The sequence below is a fragment of the Rhinolophus hipposideros genome, assembly GCF_964194185.1.
Source record: "Rhinolophus hipposideros genome assembly, chromosome: 22".
Lineage (NCBI taxonomy): Eukaryota > Metazoa > Chordata > Mammalia > Chiroptera > Rhinolophidae > Rhinolophus > Rhinolophus hipposideros.
Window position 1 is genome coordinate 42767308 of NC_138068.1, and position 11087 is coordinate 42778394.

An 11087-nucleotide genomic window follows, 5' to 3' on the forward strand; every position below is an offset into this window, starting at 1 on the left:
GGTCCCAACCCAGGCTGCCTGAACTACAGCCTGAGTTTTAACTGAATCTGGGGGAATAGGTTTGTGCATAAAAGTTTGAGAAGCTCTGCGAAAGGCTGCAGCTTTCTCCCCACATCAGATCCCATGGATCCACTGCCTATTATTTACTCATTGCTGGGCTCAGCCAGACAATCCTCCACCCAGTTAATCTTACTCACACTTCCGTTTTCTGCAAACACCCTCCTTCAGAAGCCTCCCCGGTCCCCATATTGAGCCAGGTGTCGTGGTTAACTTCCCCCATGGCACCTTGCACTATGTGTGGTGACACTTGGCAGAGTTGTAATAAACAGAGTGAGATCTGTGGAGATGAGGACCTTACCTATGTTATTCATCACACAATGCCTCTACATCATAAATTCCCAATATATATTTGTTTAATAAACTAATGATGAATAAATGAATAAAAGATTACATGAATAAAGGTTTCTGTATGTGCAAATACCTGACATCTAAGAGCTGAGTAAATGTATATTTTCATTCGTCTTCATGCACCACAGTGTGGGCGTATATATACACTCTGCACGTATAGTAGAGCCAGGTTTCATTGAGTGTTGTGAACACACAAACCCACATGACCTTAGTGCTGCCCACTGGAACTCAGGGAAGAAGTTCTTACACCAGCTAGCCTTCAGTCATTCGCATGGCCCACAATCTCAACCACCTGATGTCAGTTAGCTCATGTTCAAGGGCAAGTTGGTGTAGCATGCCCTGCAGTGGGGATTCCTTCACCCAGACGGCAATAAAGAAAGCACACATGTGATCATGTGTAGTGTGTGTTACTAAGTGCAACTCAGAGGTAAGAGACATGAGGTAAGGTCTCTCTATGACCTGAGTGACAGCCATCAGCCATCACTAGGTCAAACACTGAGATTCTACTCTGGATGGAAACTGGAATAAAGTCTCCAGAAGGTGTTTTGTAAGTTTCGTTTTAGAGAAAGATGCAGGTTAGTCAAAAACATTTTGCAAAGTTGCAATTACTTCTTATCAGTAAAATAGAACATTCTGTACTTTTCTGAGAAGTCTTCAACTCAAATCAAGAAGACCTTATAATGTTTTTAAAATATATTCTTTCTTGCAGTAGGACTACATTTAAATCATGATAGATAAGCAAAATTACTTGAATTACCCCATTTCAAAAGGAGCCCATTCTACTCTGTTTCACCACCAGACAATTTCTCCTCATGTGTGACCCAAATCCTTCTGTCATGTAATTGTGTCCTCACCCCTTACTGAAGATGGAGATTGGCTGGTGGATAATCATGGCCACGCTGAACATGCTTCTTGACTGTATCTTTTCTTGTGGTTGTTCCATTTCATTCTTAGAATTTTCAGCTCATATTCTATATTACATTATCCTCTATAGTAAGTCACATTAGATTGTAACTTTGTCATTATTGTTTTGAATTCTATTGAAATCTTGCCACATTCATGAGTACATTAAATGTTCTATATGTCTGTGAGCTTTGGTGTAATTCCACTGAGTTTTGTGACTATAGCAACTGACTTAGCTTTGAAGTTGGCTTGCCTGGCAAGGTAGAAAGGGCACTAAACTGTGAGCGAAGTTCATGCCTGCAATGGCTGCTTCCATGATCTTTGCTGTGATTTCTACATAAAGTGAGGGCATGAACCAGCCTGTGGTTTCCAAACCTGGAGGGATCATCAGAATTGCCCCAGGATGCATTATATTGCAGACTCGAGGGCCTGCCACAGGAGAGCAGGTTCAACAGGTCAGCGTGGGGTCCAACTGGACTGGATGGATGTGATTTAAGGACACCTGCAGCTAAGAGCTCAAGAAATGTAGGAGGAGGGTGAGGAAGGATCAGGTCTTATAAAGTAGGCAAGAATAGGTAAAAATGGGGTGAGAGTCTTTGGGGGAAGTTTTTTAAATGTGTGAGGATGGGAAACTAAAGTTTCAAAGAGGGACGACCAGCAAGTGCCTTAGTTTCAAAGTGGAGTGTTCCTCCAGAATAAGGGACATAATAGGAAGGTCAACTTGATTTAGCAGTTTATCTTAATAGATTTTATAATTCTCCGGGAAGGTTGGGGGGGTGTCACCTCACACATTTCTGCATAATCTCATTCAATCTCTATTCTCTTTTTGCCCATATTTCTTCTTCTTTATTTTTATCTTATTTTGCTGGGAATGTTTGAGAAACCACCTCAAAACACACACACACAAAAAAAAAAAAAAAAGAAAAACAACAACAACAAAAAAAAACTTGGGAGTAGGGGAATGGGTTGTGAGGACAAACTAATCAATTTGAAAAACCTAGTGGCTACAAAGAATTTAGGTTCACTTGGTCTGAGTGAGGTCGAACTGTACTGGATAAAATTGCAAAGCACATTCAGCTAAGAAATCAAAAATTTCAGGAAGAAGATGGGTCAACATTGTGGATGAGTATGTCTTAAACTCATCATTGAAAATTCAGCAAGATTTCAATAGGTAGAAATTCACTTCAATTTTCCTGTCTGTCATTGCACTCACCATGAGGCTTGGAGGGTATGGAGAACTTCGTCTGCCTCCAAGTCAATTCCCCATGGCCAGAGGAATGGTGGGCACCTGGCCACACTACAAAAATGCCAGCTGGAATATGGGTTCACATGTAGGAATATCAACCAAGGTGGAACACATTCTTCGTTGGAGGTGATAGAAATGTTCTATACATCAATCAGGGTGGTGGTTCCAGAGTGAGTATATTTGTCAAAATTCATCAAACTATTCACTTAGATTGGGTGTAGCTTGCTGCATGTAAATTATGTCTGTGTAGTTGATTTGAAAAGTGAGTATACACACATTTTGTTCTTCATGTGTCTGCCTTACTAAAGGTAGAGATAATGTATTGATGACTCTTAGGAGTTAGTTGAAGCAGTAGAAGAGGGAGAACCTCTTTGTATGATTGAACTTTGAAAGCTGAGAAGCATTAATAAGATACACTTTAAATACTGTAGAGGCATCTAGACACCAGGTCAAGAAAGCGGGTGGTGCTGCCCCAGGAGTCCTGAGTGAGGTGATAGATTTGTGATGTGGGAGGTAGGAGAAGGATGTATGTGTACAGAGCTGAGGGAAGAAAACCAACAGGGTTGGTTGTCTCCATCCAATTCCTCCTCCAGACATTCTCCGACTCCCATGCCCTTAAACTTTGGAATAATCTGTTAGCCTAAACCCAGACTATTTGCTCTGAGATCCATTCTCTTATTACTTTACTGTGGTTTGAATAATGGTGACAAAAGCTAATGTGGGAAATATGCTGTGGCCAAAGGGAACAGCTCCTGATGTACCGTGGGCATGGGGACCAACCTGCAGTCAGGGTGCCACCTTCTGCCCTCTCGTGATCCTCATCATAGCCAACTTCTCACTGGTTCTGGATTATCCTCCTCCAAGTAACTGTGTCACCTCGTCGGTTGCTGTCCTCAGATCCAGGGCTGTTTTGACTTGTTACCCAGTACCTGCACCGATTCTCCTTGCCTGCTATGACTCCACTTTCCATTTGCACTGGGGATTCCAGAAGGCAACTTACCAAAGGAAAAAAAAAAAAGAAAAGAAAAGAAATGTCTGCTCAGGTTGAAATAACAAGAAAAGGAACTCAAACCCAATAAGATGTTGCTGGACATGAAACAAAGATGAACAGTTAAGGATCTTTCACTCCGTATGTGGCCTCAGACCCAGTCATATCCAGTGGATGCTGCAGTCAGTGGAGCTTCTTCTTTCTCATTCCTCGGTGATGAGCCAGCCTCCCAGTCTCACCTAAGAGGAACGGCCAAGAAACAGAAAATGAGCAAAGCATGAGAAGCCAGCAGAGGTGGGAAGCAATGCATCCAGCTAGGAAATAGTCAGGGGACAGCCATGGGTGCCAGCTACCTCACATTGACATGTGTGTAACAGGCATGAATCAGTGAACCTGTGACAGCTGCAAGCTATGGAGCAGAAATAATCTATCATACCAAATAATTCATGAATCAATGGGGTGGACTTGAAACCCCCATTCATTTTGCATTTCATTCACGAGCAGATTTGTATGAAACAGAATTTGTTAAGGCAGTAACTACAGCATTGTAAAAGGCTTTTCTCATAGTTAGAGACCTGATTTTAAAATTAACCTCTGCCCCTGCTAGACCCAGTTGTCTGGGCACATGATGAGCACGTGACTGCCAGGCCCAAGGCCCCATCCTCTGTGGGTGCCCAGGTTGATTAGACCTGGGCACAGGTGCAGTAGGCATGTGTCAGACAAAGAAGTGATTCACCTTGGGGCCCTTCCAGACACTCTGTTTAATATCATATCACAAATATTTGTTGCCCATAAAACTGGTCTATAAATTATTTTCTAAATAATATTTCCTCAGAATCCTGTGCCTTTTTTCACACCATTTCTCAGGATTTAGAAAACTTAACTCTTTAGATAGCATTTCTCAGCCCTTCTTCTTTCAATGCCCCTATGAAAGGCCACTGTCTCCGCCAAACATCCTGTTCTTGATAGTGCTTCCTGATCCAAATTCTGATATTGTTATTACTTTCTGCCCCAGGGCCTTTGCATTTGCTTTACTGTCCAATCTTCCTAGATTTTTCTCCTAAATAGCTCCTTCTAAAGTCTCACTCCTTCACCCAGTGACACTATTGTATCACCCTGTCTTACCTTTTTCCAGCATTTAAAATCATCTTGATTTTTTGTTTCTTGCCTGTTATCTGCCTTGCCCTACTTAAATGTAGACTCCATGGGATCCAGAACTTCCTCCGTCTTGCTCATGGTTATCCTCCCAACACCTAGCATAGTACAAGCACACAGTAGAGTCTCAGTCAATATTAGTGCAATGAACCAATATATGAGTGCAATTATCGTGGCCAATGTGCCAGGTACACTTTCTTTTCTCCAGGCCATGGCATTTTGAGTTTGTATTCCAACCCAGATTTGGCCTCTGCTCACCATCTGTGCTAACATCTGTCTATCACCTCCCCATGTGAGACCCTCTTTTATCCAATTAGATAGTAAATGCTTTCAGAGATGGGCCTTAGACATCTGACTTCACTAGTGGACAGTAACTCCTCAGGTAATAGGTGAGGCAGATATGGGACACCCTTCCTTGTCCAGCAAGCCAAGCTCTGTGATCTGAGGGATAAAGGACAACCACCACCTTTGACCCATGTGAGAATGGACTATTTTGAAAACAAAAAAGCTGCGATGTTTACAATAACATTGACTCACCTGATTTTATACATTAATCTGCAAAACAAGTCATAAACAAGGGTGGAAATCAGAAACGACAACCCTTGGACCAAATCTGGTCAGCCACGTGCTTCCTTGTGGCTCAAGGGCTAAGCATGATTTTCATGTTTTTAAGTTGAAACATTTTAAATGGCTATGTAAGCACCTAGATAATACAAGTATTCTTGAATTTCCCCTTTGGACTTGAAAGCTTAAAATATTTACTTTCAGGTTCTTTAATGAAAACTTGCCAACCCTTGATTTAGGGGAAACTCTAATTATCTTCCAAAAGTCTCACAAAATAACAAGTGGATATTTTATGCTGTTGTTCAGAAAGTCAAAAGTGTATAGAATGAAGGGAGCATGTATATATAGTCTTTTGCTAGTACAGAGACTGTTAACATTTTAAGAAAGAGTCTGGTCAGGGAAGAGACTGTACCGTGTGATGTGAACAAACTGGTCATGGTCAGGAAGCAAGTTCACGAGTCAGAACAACCAGTGAGGAATGTGGGGCCCTATAAGGAATCTACCGCATAATAAGGTGTTCAGTTCTATGAACTAGTGGCTGAAAATGCCAACTTAACCATGTTTCAGCCCATTTTCACCCATCAGTATGAGCACTGTATGACCCCTTGAGGACTTGTTTTAAGCACAGCATCAATATTACAGTCCTTACCATCACTGTATGATGATACTTGTTTCCTTTTAATGGTTACATAGACTTTCCTTACACACAGACTGAAGACTCAACTTTTCCTTCATAGTCTAGTGGCATTATGCAGAGAGATACATACCTACGGGTGTCCACTTGGGGGCTCCATAGAACAACGTGTTCCACACTGCAAAGGGAAGGGAAGGGAAGGGAAGGGAAGGGAAGGGAAGGGAAGGGAAGGGAAGGGAAGGGAAGGGAAGGGAAGGGAAGGGAAGGGAAGGGAAGGGAAGGGAAGGGAAGGGAAGGGAAGGGAAGGCCAGGCCAGGGAAGGGAAGGCCAGGCCAGGGAAGGGAAGGCCAGGCCAGGGAAGGGAAGGGAAGGGAAGGGAAGGGAAGGGAAGGGAAGGCCAGGCCAGGCCAGGCCAGGCCAGGGAAGGGAAGGGAAGGGAAGGGAAGGGAAGGGAAGGGAAGGGAAGGGAAGGGAAGGGAAGGGAAGGGAAGGGAAGGGAAGGCCAGGCCAGGGAAGGGAAGGGAAGGGAAGGGAAGGGAAGGGAAGGGAAGGGAAGGGAAGGGAAGGGAAGGGAAGGCCAGGCCAGGCCAGGCCAGGGAAGGGAAGGGAAGGGAAGGGAAGGGAAGGGAAGGGAAGGGAAGGAGACATCTTGATTGCCAGTTCAGTCCAAATTGAACCCACTTCTGCATCTTCTGCTCAAATTTGTAATTTTTGCAAATACGATAATAAAAATGATCTGATAATGTTGCTATTGAGATAAAAGTGGTTTTAGGTGAGATTTTTCTAGACAGAGAAGCCATTTCAGGAATTAAACTTAATGTTTTCCCCCACCAGGTAAGGGGTCTCAGAGGACTGATGGCCACCTAACCTGGAGAATCAGCTAGATATCAGAGGTCATCATTTAGAAAGGAATACTCTCACAAGCACCAAGCACCAGGCATTTCATGCTAAACTAGGGCTGTCAAAAGGCCAGTTTTCCATTGACTCTATTCCCTACACTATACTCCACATCCCATGACTATATATATATATATAGTTGACATTCATTTTTATTCAGATTCAGCTTCAGCTTCAGGTGTACACTGCAGTATCAGGCATCTACACCATCCATGAAGTGGTCTCCCTAATAAGACAAGTTCCCATCTGACCCCCTACTAAATCTTCACGACATTATTGACTATATGTTCCCTAAACTCTTTCATAACCCCATGGCAATACTGTGGCTAGTAATCTCTTTCTAATCCCTTTATCTTCTCCCCCATCTCCACCTCCATCAGTTTTTTTCTCTATATCTCTGAGACTATTTCTGTTTAGTTTGCTCATTTATTCTGTTTTTTAGATTCCACATATAAGTGAGATCATATGGTATTTGTCTTTCTCCATCTAACTTATTTCACTTAACATAATATTCTTTAGGTCCATCCATATTGCTGCAAATGGTAAGATTTCATTCTTCTTTATGTCCGAGTAAAACTCCAGTGTATAAATGTACCACAGTTTCTTAATCCAGTCGTCTACTGATGGGCATTTTGGTTGTTTCCATGTCTTGGCTATTGTAAAAAATACTGCAATAAACATAGGGGTATGTTTTTTTTGAATTGTTGTTTTGGATTTCTCTGGATAGATACCTAAGAGTGGAATTACTGGGTCATAAGATAGTTCCATTTTTAATTTTTTGAGATACCTCCATACTGATTTCCAAAGTGGCTGCATCAATCTGCAATTCTACCAACACTGCAAGAGGGTTCCCTTTTCTCCACATCCTCACCAGCACTTGTCATTTGTTGATTTATTGATGATAGCCATTCTGTCTGAACAGAGTGAGGTGGAGATGGGTAGTAGATTGGGGGATGTCATTTTGTGAGGGGTGAAAATGTCTAATTATTACATTGCTTTGTACACCTGAAACTAAAAAAAAAAAAAAAAAAGAAAAAAAGTCCAGTTTTATAAACCAAATGAATGCATAGTGTGAAGGAAGAAAACATTCTGACTGGCCCTAATTTCACTGGAAGTCACATCAAATGTATTCTTTTGATAAGAAAACTATTCCTGTCACTTAGACCTTTTTATGGCCTGGAAAACATTTAGTAATGATTATGACCTTAAATTTTTATAACTTGTTATCATTTTTATGGATTTTCATTTGCATATCTCATTTTATCTCCTAAAACATACATGGGCTAGTATTTGATTGAAATAAAATTAATGACTTTTATAGTCTCTGGCTCAATACTTACTGTTCCTTGACTGTCTTTCAGAGGGCTGAATTAGTTTACTTTAAACATCTGTATGCCCTCCTTTCAACAACATAGTCTTTCTGAAATCTATGAAGCATAACCATATCATGTAAACATATATCTGAGCTATTTGGAGCCATCAATCATTTGGTGCCTAAGTTTGTAAAAACCTTTTTCTGATGCACCTGGTTCTAAGAAGTTACCCAAGAGCTAAGGTGGGGCCCTCTCTTTAGGATTCTCATGCATTTTTCTGAAATAAAAACAAATATCTCAAACTCCATTTGTACTATATCCTTTTATTAAAAAGTACGTATGTTCTGTCATGGTCTTACATTTCTCTTCCCCAGTTTGAACAAATGTTACCAGTTTGAGGACTTTTGGAATTATTACCATATAATAATTTCACCAGCCCTCTGGGTTTAGAAAACAATACTTGAGGTAAGCCGTTTCTGATCTCCTGCTAATCCAAGATAATTGCTTTTGGATTTCATGGGGAATCTGAAATTCTTAATGCCAGATTCACTTACTGGGTCTACTGGAAAGGGTCTTTGAGGGGATTTTTGCCCCTATTATCAACTTTTAGCAGAGGTCCTATCGCAAAAGCATGCTTTACTTTGGTGACCACCAACTGCTAACTCTCTGAAAAACTCAGACACTATTGAAAATATTCTTTCATAAATCCCCAACTGCCTTTCTCCCTCACTCCTTCTTTTCTTCTCTCTCTCTCTGCCTCTTTCTATCTCTCCTTCCTTTCTTCCTTTTGCTTTTTTCATTTTTTAAAAATTATTTAACAGGTTTCTGGTAAACCACTGGAAAGCGGCTGTCAAGAGTGTTTCTGTATTGCGTGGAGGATTTAGAGTAGATTTAGGTGGCAGAGGGTATCTTTGAGTTTGGCTTGTCAGTTCCTAGGACAGAATGTCAGGATTATGTTGGCCGCACTGTTGAACCTCAAGCAAAATCCCCACCCACTCTGCCAGTTTGGTTTCATTCTCTAACTTGCCACTTGACAGTCGGTGCTGAGAATTTATATTAAACTTAGACTTTATAACCTCTAACCAAGAATGCTGGGGGCCAGGACTTACAGACCAGTTGCCCGTAAACTGTGCTTTCAGGAATAAGGGAGGAGGGGCCAGAACTCTGAAGTACAATGCTCGTGTGGAGAAGGCAGCATCTCCTAGGACCACATTTTCTTTTTAAAAGAGCAAGCCCAGCTGTTCCACAGGCAGGGGCATCTCCTCAACACAGATGGTTTCACATGCTGGAGTGCCTTCTGCCACCTCCGTTTTTCAGGAGAATTAAATGGCATTGCCAAGGTCTCTTTTGACCAAGTCATATAAACTCACCCTATAGGTTTTCATTTTCCTGGGGAAATTCAGATTCATAACTGTCTCCTTTTCTTCTTTAAATCTGAATGTTTCCACTCATTTTAATTTATTCAAAACTACCTGCTCACTCCCTGGGCAACATGAAGTTCATGTGTCCACTCATCCCCAGGTTGGCTAAAAATTAAACTGCAATTAGATGTGGGTCTTTGGAAGTCTCTTTGTAGTAAAACCTCAGGGACAACTAAAAAAACCAAAGGTCACTGAAGTGGCTGTATTTCCTTTGTAAAACAGTGGGTCAGACACACTCCAATGCAGAAAATTAATTTTGAGGTGTAACAATCATAACTGAGGGTGTACTATGTGACTTTGCTCCTCTAATCCTAATAGCAAATATAGAAGGCAGGAACTATTATTGATCTTTACTTTACAGAAAAGGAACTAAACCCTAGAGGGGTTAGATAGATTTCCCAAGGTCACAGATCTAGCAAGTCACAGAAGTAGGGTCCACAAGAAGGTCCACCTCATGCTCTGTTAAGTGAAAGACACACATTTTGCAAGAAAGGTCTAGGAAGCAGAGCAACCAGGACGCACTACCTGTCAGGTATGTTCACTATGGAGTGCCCAGAAAAGCCTGTTGACCCAGCAAAGCTAAGTGTATTACACGTGCTGCATAAGGTAAGACAGCGCCTGATAGTAGGGTCTCAGGAGAGGAACGTCAGGAAAGGATATTTACCAGGTCGGGTCTTGGGGCCAGAGTGATTTTTTTTTTTTTTTTGATTTCTAAGGCTTTTCACTGTTTATTTCGTTTCATGATATCATCCCTTGCCTTGTACATACATCTTTTTTTTTTTAATTAAATTTATTGGGGTGACAATTGTTAGTAAATTTACATAGATTTCAGGTGTACAATTCTGTATTACATCGTCTATAAATCCCATTGTGTGTTCACCACCCAGAGTCAGTTCTCCTTCCATCACCATATATTTGATCCCCTTTACCCTCATCACCCACCCCCCACCCCCTTACCCTCTGGTAACCACTAAATTATTGTCTGTGTCTATGAGTTTTTGTTTCTCATTTGTTTGTCTTGTTCTTTTTGGTTTATATACCACATATCAGTGAAATCATAGGGTTCTCTGCTTTTTCTGTCTGACTTATTTCACTTAGCATTATTCTCTCGAGATCCATCCATGTTGTCACAAATGCTCCTATATCATCTTTCCTTAACGCCGAATAGTATTCCATTGTGTATATGTACCACAACTTCTTTATCCATTCATCTATCGAAGGACATTTTGGTTGTTTCCATGTCTTGGCCACCGTAAACAAAGCTGCAATGAACATTGGCGTACACGTGTCTCTGTAGAGAAATGCTTTTATATTTTTGGGGTAGATACCCAGGAGAGCGATTGCTGGGTCATATGGTAATTCTATTCGTAATTTCTTGAGGAACCTCCACACTGCCTTCCATAGCGGCTGCACCAGTCTGCATTCCCACCAACAGTGTATGAGAGTTCCTTTTTCTCCACAGCCTCTCCAACACTTGTTACTATTTGTTTTGTTGATGAAAGCCATTCTGACTGGGGTGAGGTGATATCTCATTGTGGTTTTCATTTGCATTTCTCTG